The 12,002-nt window shown below is 36.3% G+C and overlaps 1 protein-coding gene across 1 annotated transcript in view; it reads right to left on the reverse strand.

The window, feature by feature from the left end:
• The window catches only part of LOC113049659 (tyrosine-protein kinase JAK2-like), a 37,339-nt gene extending 26,202 nt beyond the window's left edge, over positions 1 to 11,137 (reverse strand). Inside the window, exon 1 of the mRNA XM_026212193.1 lies at positions 10,412 to 11,137. The gene's annotated coding sequence lies outside the window, so the exon portion shown is untranslated. The remainder of the gene's footprint in view (positions 1 to 10,411) is intronic.
• Positions 11,138 to 12,002: the final 865 nt, after the last annotated feature.

The following is a 12,002-nucleotide window of genomic DNA, read 5'->3' on the forward strand; positions in this document are numbered from 1 at the left end:
AGAATAATCGACAGATTAATCGATTATCAAAATAATCGTTAGTTGCAGCCCTAGATTCAACTATATTTGGAGTTTTTTGCCATATAAAACTTTAGACATGCAAAATCGATTTTACAATCGATTCGATTAACTATTGTCTCTCAAATCAAACAGGATTTTTTTCACAAAAGTGACAACCCAAGAAAGCAAAGTAAACTGTCTCTAATTTGTAGGTTGCATTGACACGTAGCGGTGGATGCAAGTAAAACAGTGCCTCATTTTTTTTTCTATATTTTGGTTGATCAGAGAGTGCAAATTGAATACAAAATATTAATTAAATATTAAAATACACAAAAAATTACGATAGTGACACTAATGTGAATTAATTGTACTTTCGTCTTTGTAAAGCACAATCCGATTGAGTTACACTTTCGGTCAAGTTCACATCTGCATCGGCAAATTTTTTCAGATAAAAGTTGCAAGAGCTAGTATACGTCGGATTAATTAACATGAACCATTATGCTGAAATCGCTGTATATCATCCATTCGTTTCATGCTCATATAAGCAATGCCCGATAATGATATTGCTATTAAATGTTTTATTTTTATATTATTATTGATATTTTATTACTGATTTTTTCCCCGTCATATTTGTGGGCATAATTCAATTCATATGGCTTCGAAAACCGCGCAGGTTTATGGAAAATAAAACTTAACTTAAAAATAAAACTTAATTACAACTATTACACTTAATAACGTAGATTAAAATATAGCACAAATCTGCCATACATTTATAATGAGAACTTTATAGGAATCTATAGTAAAATCTGTCCTTGTCCATCTTTCAGCGCGCTGTCATGAAAACCCGTCAGTGGGAGCTCGCACGCACGCTCTCTCTCTCTCTCTAATGCATAACTTATCCTATTGTGCTGATACAAGTTGTAATGTTACGTCTGATATTTATCTCAGTTATCTGATTTATCATAGGATGTGTCATAGAATTAGCTTCCATTTATTCGTATAGGCTACTCTTCACCTCAGGCAGATATTTCTTGCTCCTTTATTAATAACATTGCTTGATCATAATCATTATCTAACCTGTCCTAATCATGTGTTCATGTTTTCATAGACAGATTTTCATGTCAGATTTTTTTTATTTATTTATTTTCATTTTCATAACAATCTTCAGATTTTTTCATTATATACATTATGACCATGCCCCGCCCCCCGCGTAAGCCCCACCCCCGATTAATCGAGTAATCGTTTTTGAAACCTATCGATGATCGAAATGAGAAATTTCCCAAAATGCCCATCCCTAGTTGTTTAGATCCTTGATATAGCGGTGGTGCCACCTGCAGCAAAGAAAAAGACTCTTGGAGACCTACTGAAGTCATGAGCCCCTTTCACACTGCACGTCGGACCCGCAATATTTCCGGAACATTGCCGGGTTGCCTTCTGTGTGAAAGCAACCACGTCCCGTAATTGATTACCGAATTGAACCCGGGTCGGGGACCTAGTTACATTGGGGGGTTCGACCCGGAACGAGCGCTGTGTGAACAAAAGCCAGATCTAATTCCGTGTCGAAGTGATGACGCGCGTTATCGTGCGACTCTTTTAGCAGCTGTTTTGAAGGAAGATCAACATTCGCGATGAAAACATATGTGCAAACTGTAATGAAGCAGAGATCAGTTAGTTACTCACTTTCTATTGTAATTGCAAGCAATAAATGCAGCTTTGAGGCATGTAACAAGGACATTGATGCCGAGACTGTTTGCTTGCTTCAGTGAAAGTATAACGTGCCTAGCGTTGTCGACTCTTACATTACGTCACACACTGATGTCACGCGTCGTTACGGGATCTTCAAGGGTTGTGTGTGAAAGCACGCACATATACCGGGTCATCACTGGCAGTGTGAAAGTGCCAAATCTAGCGACCAGGGACCAATTGCAGGAACACTTTACCCCTGTATTTGCCGGAATTGCAGTGTGAAAGGGGCTATGGACAACCTCCCGTCAGCGCCCATTCCCAAGAGAGTGTGAGCAGATAACGAGCTCACACGCTATCTGCATGAGGAGTGCATCGACTCCATCGCGAATCCACTGTCCTGGTGGAGCGATAATAAGTCTAGATTTCCGTTGCTGTCCAAAGTCGCGCGCAAATACATACCGTCAGAAAGGGTTTTCAATGCCGCGGGGAATATTGTTAACCCTGTGCGATCCTCCCTGAAATCACATAAGGTTAATATGTTGGTTTTCCTAGCATGTAACAAGGACATGATAACCCAGGTCTAAATCACATAGCCTACGTTACCGATTAAGTAATATTTCGTTTATTCTCTGTATTTTCTCCTAGGTTTACACATTGTTCATGTGATAGCCTACTTAAGAATTTTTTAATTTTTCAAATTAGAAAAAGACATTTTCTTATTGCTTGTTTTCATGGGGTACTTTAGAACTCTTTGATTTCTTTTAATTTTTTTAAATTACAAAAGGCATGTTCTTGTTGCTGTTTGGCATGTAACAATAAACAAAAAATTTTAAAACATGTCTCTCTGTCAGTCAATAAGCAACAATATATTCTACATAACTCAACGATAGAGCTTTGTATGCAGTAAAATCAGGATAAATTAGGTTTGTAAAAAAAAACAAAAAAACACCGCCGCTATTGAGCCACCCAGAATAACCGCAGGGGAAATTTCTTAACCGCGACAGCCCTATTGGGTTATTTATGGAACACAATTAATGAAACATGAACAGTTGCTTGCCACAAATTAATAAGTTGTAGGAATGAATAGACTGTCCTGTGTCCCGCAGCCCTGCAAAGCGCACAATATGAAATAATGTGAATGAAATAATCTGTTGAAATTACTTAAGTTACTACATTTCTATTGATTTTCATGTTGAAGAACTTTGTGTTCTTTCTATTTTAACGTACTTTTTAAAGTACAAGTACATTATAAATGAATGATGATACATTTATATACAGTCACTGTCACTCATAGCCGCTAGTACGTGTTTTGCGCATGACCCGCACACAGCCCAAAATTAAATAGGTTAACTGACTATCAATAGCTTTAATTGATTGCAACTCTTATCGACAATCAATCAATCATTGGCATCCCTAATTGAGATACACCTGTAAAATGGAAACATTTGAACAAATATGATAGATATCCGATCAGCGACAACGCATGAAATGATCAGGTGTAAACAAGCCCTGGCAGACATGTTTGTTGATTTTTCCAAGTGATACTTGAAAATTCACATTTCATGTTAATTTTTGGTTCATTAACCAAAAATAACGTTTTTTTTTTAATAGCCAAATAACTAACCAAATGTAATTAATATATTAACACTTACCAAATTATTTCATTTTAATCATGCCTGTTATTTGTATTATTTTATTCTAAAAACAGCTGTGAAGAAAAAGAGAGCTGATTGGTTCATGAGGAAGAAAATATGTCAAGCCACATTAAAATGCCTCAAAACTGCATTTATTGCTTGCAATTACAATAGACTTCATTTCAAATGCAACAAAGCACAAAGATGAAGCTGATTATTACCAAAGTCTCTTTAAGGGAAGTCATGTTACTCGGCGGCCATCTTTGAAGTGATGCGCTGACTTTATCGATTTGCGATTGGCTCTTTCATTCAAAAGGCGTGGCTTTCCTGCGATAGAGCATTGCATTTTTCCCCATTCAAAACTATACGAGTGACACGTCTTGGGTATTCTATAGTCTTTGTTGTTACTTCGAATTCCGAATCTTCTGATTCTGAATTAAGTGTGCTACAAATAATTATTAGTTCTTTAACTGGAAATAGCATAGACTAGAAGGCAAGTTATTGGAATTTAATGAAACATGTATATTGACTAATCAATATGATAAATTCAGCAGTAACTTCATGTTTGATCAGCAAACTAGGGTCTGTTACCTCCATTTTGTGGATAAATACTGCAACACAACAGCCACCGCCATAAAGACAAACTTAATATCAAAACAGGTAAAAAGTCAAAGCTTAGCTACGTTTGTTCTTAGAGTTGACTTTATTGAGAATCAAAACAATATTAAGCTTTTGAAAAATGTTTACTGGCTCAGACAGAGGATTTTAGATAGCATGTGCCATGACCAAATACCACATAAAGCACAAGAGGAACTAAGTCTTGAGGAAGTGCAATAATATCAGTTCTGGGACTGTCATCATTGCTGCTGTTTGCTTTGGCAACACAAAATAAAACTGGACACAAAGGCCATCAAAAGATTATGAAATTTAATCAAAAAAAAAAAAGTTGTACGACTAAACTGCCAGCCGTGCTTTTACAGTTAAAGCCTATAGTTTTACAATCAGGCTTTGACTAATCGACCAGAATCAGAAGGCAGAGTTTCTGGCCAACATCACAGACAGACATCGACTTTAACCTGCACCATGTTCAATGTGAATATTGGATTAGGGCTGCAACTAACGATTATTTTGATAATCGATTAATCTGTCGATTATTTTTACGATTAATCGATTAATCGGTTTATGTACTTATATTTTAGTTTTTTCCATTTTTTCCCCAAGTAAATTATTAATAAAGGGTCTTTATCATTCAGCATAGATTTTTAAGAGATTTTAACCATTTTGCATTGTCATATCCTCATCAAAAATATACCTGGAGTTGTTTTATTAATCCTTTGTCGAACTCTTCTGCAATCAAAACACTGACCCATACTCTAGCAAAATTCACAAGGAGATTTCAAATATTGTTTTCACCATGGCAGTCCTTAGAGCTCCTAAAGTAGTTTAACATCCAAAACAAAGCTTAAGGAATCTTTGAGAACATATTTTCACGAAGTATAAGGATAAAACAGAATAAAATTGCAGTGCATTGTATTTTATTATTTACTGGGAAAAAGCTTTATAGCTTATGCTGTGAAATTGTAAACAATCCTTCGAAAAAAAGTGCCAATGGCATGAAACTTGAATGGAACTCACAATTTAAAGTAAAATCCATCAGAAGGTTGTCCAGAAAAAAAAATTGGGACACACACAAAAAACCTTCTGTGTGAAAAAGAGCAGTGAATACTTAGAAAAGAAGTGCATTTTAAATATACTCAAACATTTACCTCTCTCATTCAGTCATAATTAGGCTGCAAGTCTGAATTATGAACTGGTAAACGTCAAACTGATCACATAACATGTTTGTAAAGCTTTAAATGTTAACTGTTAAAAAGCAATGTTATCAGCTTTTACGACTAAACATTTGCAAACAACCTTGTACTGGAGAATCTGCACAAATAAAATTCTTAGGGGCCGTTCACATATCGCACCTAAAAACGCGTGGAAAACGCTAGTCGCGCCGCTTTCTCCTTCTTTCCAAAGCGCTCGGGCAGAAGCGCCCCTGAGGCGTCTGCCTTTGCTAAGCAACCATGACGTGCTCTCTCCATGACGTGCCCTCTCCATGAAGACCCGGAAATTTCAGCAAAGGATAAATGGATGCGGTGTGGACGCGCCTGGAAAAACGGGCGCATCGCACCGCGTGCGTGTCGCGACCGCGTCGCTTCCATTATGAGAGTGCATACTTGCGCGCCTACATAGGAAATAACTAACTTGAGCACGCAAAAGACACGATATGTGAACTGCCCCTTAAACAGTTCAGTAGTGCAGAGTTTACAGGTTACTCTTCATTTTGAAGGCTCAAAGTGAAGTACTCCCACTTCCCGCTGAATGCTGCAGAGACGCTGTTCGGGAAGCACGTGACATAAAACGAGGCCAGCTATTGGCTATTCGCTACTTCACCTGCTGTACTGGCTGAGTAAAACCTCCGGTGGCTCATTACTGCCACACTTTGGTCACCGCAGATATGAAATATGCACGAAATGAGCCGCTTATGGCAAATAAAATTTATTTAGCGACGAATCGATTACTAAATTAGTTGACAACTATTTTAATAATCGATTTTAATCGATTAAATCGATTCGTTGTTTCAGCTCTATATTGGATTGCTCTACAAGCGAACCTTGATTGTGTTTATTTATTAATAACTGACTATTGTTTGCACTGTTGCAAGCTTTCCGATTCCCCTTAATGCCCTTTCTATATTTAGGAATCCTCTAGAGTCTATGGGATGCAGGTACTGCAACAACTCATTCACACATGGATGGTAGAAGAAAATTTGATGGCAGCAAACTCAGGTGAAACAAACCCTTCAATAATGATTCGATAACCATCATACTTCAAATAACAGCATCTATGCAAAGTCTGTATTCACTATGGTTGGGTATCACTCAAATTGTAACGATTGCGATTTTGATTCTGCTTATCAAATTCCAAATTCCAAAAATTCGATTTCAATTAGCTATAAAAACATCAAATACATTTGCAAAACACTGTTGCAGATGAATACAATAAAGAAAAAAAAATCAGCAGTCTATAGAACAATAATTAGCAGTATAAAGAACACTTAAATGAAGGAACTATACTAATTTATAGATTATATAAAACAAGATTATAGAAGAATTAGCAATAGCACAAATATAACTGATCAAAGTTCAGGTACAAAAATTTAAATCTAATGTAATGAAACGTAACACTGCATAGTTTTCTTTTTATATATGAAATCTAAAAATAATCCTTAGTAAACTTACAAAAATTATTCAGCCAAGATCAGAGAGTGAATTACTTTTTCTTCTGTTCTATGATTAATGATTAATATTAATGGCACAGACAGCAGCAGGAATATCAGGCTGCTGTCACTTTAAAGGAACATGCCACCGTTTTTAAAAATAACCTCATTTTCATAACATATGCTAATGGTCTAATCAGATTCAATGATCTTTGCTAAGCTACAGCTAAAATGCTACGGCCAGACCCGGAGATCAGCTGAATAAATTCGAAAACTGTAAAACTTAACTATTTAACTCTAGGGGAATATTAAAAATATTGGAGTGTTCCTTTAAGACTGGGGTAGGGGAAATAATCGATTCATTGCATATGCATTTACACAATGAATAGCTAGAAATGGAGAAATTAATTAAAGAAAACGGGTAATAATTTATATGTAAGTGGTTTAAGGTAGAGATGTTCTAGTAGGGCTGGACGATTATGGCCTAAAATCAAAACCTCGATTAATTGAACATTTTACTTGATTAAGATTAATGAACAATTATTTTGTTTCTCTTTTTTTTTTTGCCCTCATAGTTCACTGACAAGGTTTGTACTGGAAGCAGGGACGTAACTGGGGTTAGTAGGGCCCCGGTACAGGTTTTATCAGTGGGCCCTGTTTGAAAGCGTTTAATTTGTATGTTCGTTCTGTTTATTTGTTTGTATGCACTATTTACACAGTGTTTAAGTTTTTTCAAGTTTGTAAGTGTCCAGGTACAGAAACCGAATAATTAAATGTAAAATAGCACTGTAAAAATTAAACATACAGTCCAACAAAAACTTATTCAGACACCTTCAACATTTCTCACATTATCAGTTGATTTGCTATAGTTTAGAAAATGGTAATAAAATATGACAAGAACTCAAGAGTTAAACTGTCAGAACAAATTCATCTTGATAATATCAGAAAGATATGTAATGGATTACAATCAAACAAAACTTCAGACAACATTCAAAACTTTGTTGGCCAATTACCAATCAATGATTAATTGTGTTCAGTCTGTGGTGTGAAAAGGTTGCATTAGCAATTCCGCAAAGGAGAGCTCAGTTCAGTGTTACTGTGAGACGCGGCTCTCTCTCTGCATGCGCACTGAGCATAGTGCGAGTAACCAGCTGCTCAGTTCAGCTTTTCCGCGTCTTGTGTTTGAATGCTTTAAAGTTTTTTGAATGGTTAAATTGGCAAGTGGCAATGCTTAATAACACGTGAAAATGATACGCTTTCATGACAACAAGCAGCAGCCTTCTGTCAACTGTCCTGAGCGTCTTTTTAGACTGGCCTCAGCCAAACGGTTGAGATCGACTAGTAAAGGTGGGATATTTTTTCTACTGAAAGCGCGATCTGACATTATAGCTCACTATCAGCAGTTATTTTATCTATGTTTGTAACATTTCTTACAGATTATTGCTCGGTGTAAGAGATAAATAAAGATCAGATAAAGATAAATTAGCATAGTACCATTACGAGTGATTGCGTGTGTGAATTAGTCATACTGTCTTATTAAAACAGTAGAAATAGCCTAGTGCCTTCAAAAGTAGAAAAATATGCTTTAATAAATTTTGAGATTCTAAGCTACTTTAGTAATAAATCACAGGACAGCGCTGACAACTAGTTTCTGTGTTCCTCTGTGTGCGCAATCTTCACAGCTGTTTATATGAGTTTTTGTGCCACAATGCAGCTGCGTGAACATGGGAGCTCGATATAATAATACACATCCGATCGTCTAATCGCTTGAATGTCCAAACCATAAAATAAATACAACTGACAAATTTTAGTGAAGATGCAAGGCTCACCGCTCGCGCACCATCACTGTGTGTTGAACCGGCGTTCACCTCCGTGTCTTGCTTTTATTCCACTGACTGGACGGGGCAGAGTCATGTGGCTACACACGCGCTAGTATGCTTTTAAGGGGGAAGTGTTAACAGGATTAAAAAAAGAAAATAACCGACATGGGAAAATTAAGTCGGTTAGAGGTTCTGAATTACGGTTTCGATTACTTTTCGATTAATCATCCAGCCCTATGTTCTACTTCACAGATATCTGTAACATATGGGGTTCCATGGTACTCGTCAATTCCTTTTTTGGATTGGGGCACATCCCTCACGTAAAGTGTAAAATATTTTTTTACTAATTTAGGCAGTTAAAAGGAAACACTGATTTCTTGATTCAGCGCTAATATTGCTTTTTCGTATCAAAAATACGGGTATTTGACGTCCAGTGTGCACCAAAAAATGTTTTATATATATATATATATATATATATATATATATATATATATATATATATATGATATTTAGAGATACACAATATGCGATTTTTGCCAATATGCCGATCATTTTCAACCCTGTTTTGAAATGTGCTCATCTTATAACATCCACAGGAATTTCTTTGGAAATTTGGAACTGGTTCTCGATACCCAACCCTAGTAATCAAAAAGATTTGTTAAACAGCAAGCAAATGTCTGAAATCTAGGCCCAGTTTTTGATCACCCAATACCGATCACTGATGGGTAAACATGGATGGAAATGTGTTGCAAAAGTTCAGATCGAGTCATCTTGGCAGCTTGGTTTCAAATAATGCTCTTTGTGGACTTTTGAGTTTTGGGCTGCAAGAGTTTCAGTATGTTTTCTCTTGTATCTTATCAGGCTTTTGAATGGAATCAATATAGAGACATCTCACGTACAAACTGCACAACTTGACAACATTAGAACTTCAAAACAACCTGACAGACAACACATTCACAAAACTGAACAGAAGAAACAGAAGATTTAGAGACCAGAAAAGAGCAAAGACCTTTAACAGAGTGATTATCTGCAGCAAAAGACAAAAGTGAGTGCACTCGACTTCCTGTGGGGGAGATTTTTTTTTTTTAATGAAACATCACATTCAAGCACTAGTGTCTAACCACAACACATGCTCTATTCCTAACATGACCATTTTGTAATGTGAAAACGGTTACGTAGCCAAGATGCACAGACAGATTTGAGCTGACAGAAGTTTAAATGAGTTCCTTTTAACAAAACCTTGCACATACAATATATGGGCATTTCTATATCTACAGGCACTTCTGTGTCACAGCAGTTGATTTTTAATAAAATATTTTTAAAACAGGCTTAATCTTTTGACATTTTTAACACTGAAGTGCACCTCAAAACTGCCTTGAAAACTTTTTTTTTTTTTTTTTACTTTCCAGACCCAGACTTTGAATCATAAACTCTGAAAAAATCTATCATGAAAAAAAAAACACATTTTGTTTTATGATTTAACATTTATAAATGTTTTGAAGCAGAAGAGTTGCAAACATTTTATGCTCATTATTTGTTTAAAACATATAATTTTTCTGGGCATTATTGGTATTTTGTTTACACAATTAATTGTATTTACATTTCATTCACAGTAAACAATTGTAGTTTCTGGCTGGGATGTTTCCTTACAGGAAGAAAAGACTAAGAACATAATTTGACATTTTATTTAATATATTGATTTTAAGTTATGCATGAATAGAAGTAAAATGAGCGCGGCTGACAGTTCCTTCAGGTTATGACATGCGTTTTCAGTTAACTGATCAACAATCAGAGCAGACATTAACGATACCAGTGTTGCAAACTGTCTGTACTGTTACATAAAAATATGAATTATACATGACCGCATAGTACATTGAATCTATTCTACAACATCAACATACGGCCTTAACGTTACAGGTTGCAATACCAAAGTACGATAGTTTTAAAGCAACAAGCCCATCTGCACAACAAAAACAACTAACGTTACTGTAAAGAGAAATGCTTACCTGTTTGTGTGGGGTTGCTGAGCTAGCGAGAACTGCTAGCCAACTCGCGTGATGATCAACGCACTTGAGTTGAAACTTCAAATAACCGAGCGAAAACAGTCCGTTAGTCCATGCTTCTGCATTTACTCCAGATATTTTGTCGCTCGGTGTCACTTACGCGAGGGTTGGTGGTGTGTCCATCCCGTTAGCTGTCGTAACATTTGACTTGTTGAAGCACAGCTCGCTAAGATGTTTGGGATCAAGTTTAAACGGCTAGCTTCGCGTTAGCGTGTGCTGCCGTTGTCCCTCTTATTTACAAAACATGAGCACAGGAGCTTGGCACTTATGAGTGCTGTTTCAACTCAATACGACGACGACGACGACGACATATGTTCTTAAAGAAAGCCACCTGATGGATATGTTAAGGACGCGACATGTCTTAAGATCACCAGTGGAGTGACAGCTAGCGAGCATGCTAACTTACCAGACATGACTACCAGCAGGTCATGCTTTAACAAACCACTTTTGTGTTTTTCTTTAAATGACCGATGCTTTGTATATCCTTTCGAAACAAGTGAAGAAAGACGAGTTTTAATTTCCAGCACGCTGTCTGTATGTTTCTCTGCTGTCTCGTATGTAGATGGCGCCCTGTGGTTCATGTGGTTCCTGCAGTTAACACACCACTAGGAGTCTCACAGAGAAGTGGCTCAGTACCTAGTGTACTGCCTACATAGACAGCATAGGTTTAGCGGACTTCCACAACTTGCTTTAAAACACAACCCGTTTGTAACGGTAGAGTGATTCACTGACCCTTTCTACAACCCCCATCAGCTCGAGCTCACAATCAATTATTAACTCCAGACCCTCCCACTGATCCTTTAGATTAGTAGTGCATTTTATATTTGGTCATTTTGTAATGCATGCTTCTGGCTGAGTGACTTGGTTAAATAAATACAAGTAAGTGAAAGAAAAGATGGTTAACTTGTCCTTGAAACCAATGCACTCTGTTTGACCTCTCAGTTTGATTTTAGGTGAAAGCAATGTATGTTTGCTATACACATGCTTCACTGCATATTCAAACTATTTACACTTTTCAGTCCAAATATCAGTCCATCTCCCCAAACACAAAACAATGGGATTAATACATTAAAAGCAGATTCTGGCTTGGATTCTTGAGCTCAGAAAGAATGGGAAAACATATTTTCCTATTTTTTTTTTTTAGGAAAAATCGAATATTTAACAACTAACAATGGTTAATGGTTCTTTAACCAAGTTGTTAGACATGATCATAAGTACAATGCAGAGCCTGCCCAGCTAACAAAGACGTTCTAAGTATTTGCTAACATTCCAATAAATGTACAAAACATTTTTTTAACTGCTATCTGAATGTTCAAATATTCTTTTGTTTAATAAAGTTACAAAACATTATTTTTAAATGACATGTTCAAAATATAAATTTGTTAAATAAAGTAAAAAATAAAAAAATATTTTTGAATGTTATCTAAGTGTTCAAAAAACATTTTGTATATATATATTATTGGTTATGCAAAATAGAAAATCCATGAGGACCCGTCCATGTTGAACCATTCTGAAACTTGGCAAAACCTTAGCA

Source organism: Carassius auratus, chromosome 30 (assembly GCF_003368295.1).
Source record: "Carassius auratus strain Wakin chromosome 30, ASM336829v1, whole genome shotgun sequence".
Taxonomy (NCBI): Eukaryota; Metazoa; Chordata; class Actinopteri; order Cypriniformes; family Cyprinidae; genus Carassius; species Carassius auratus.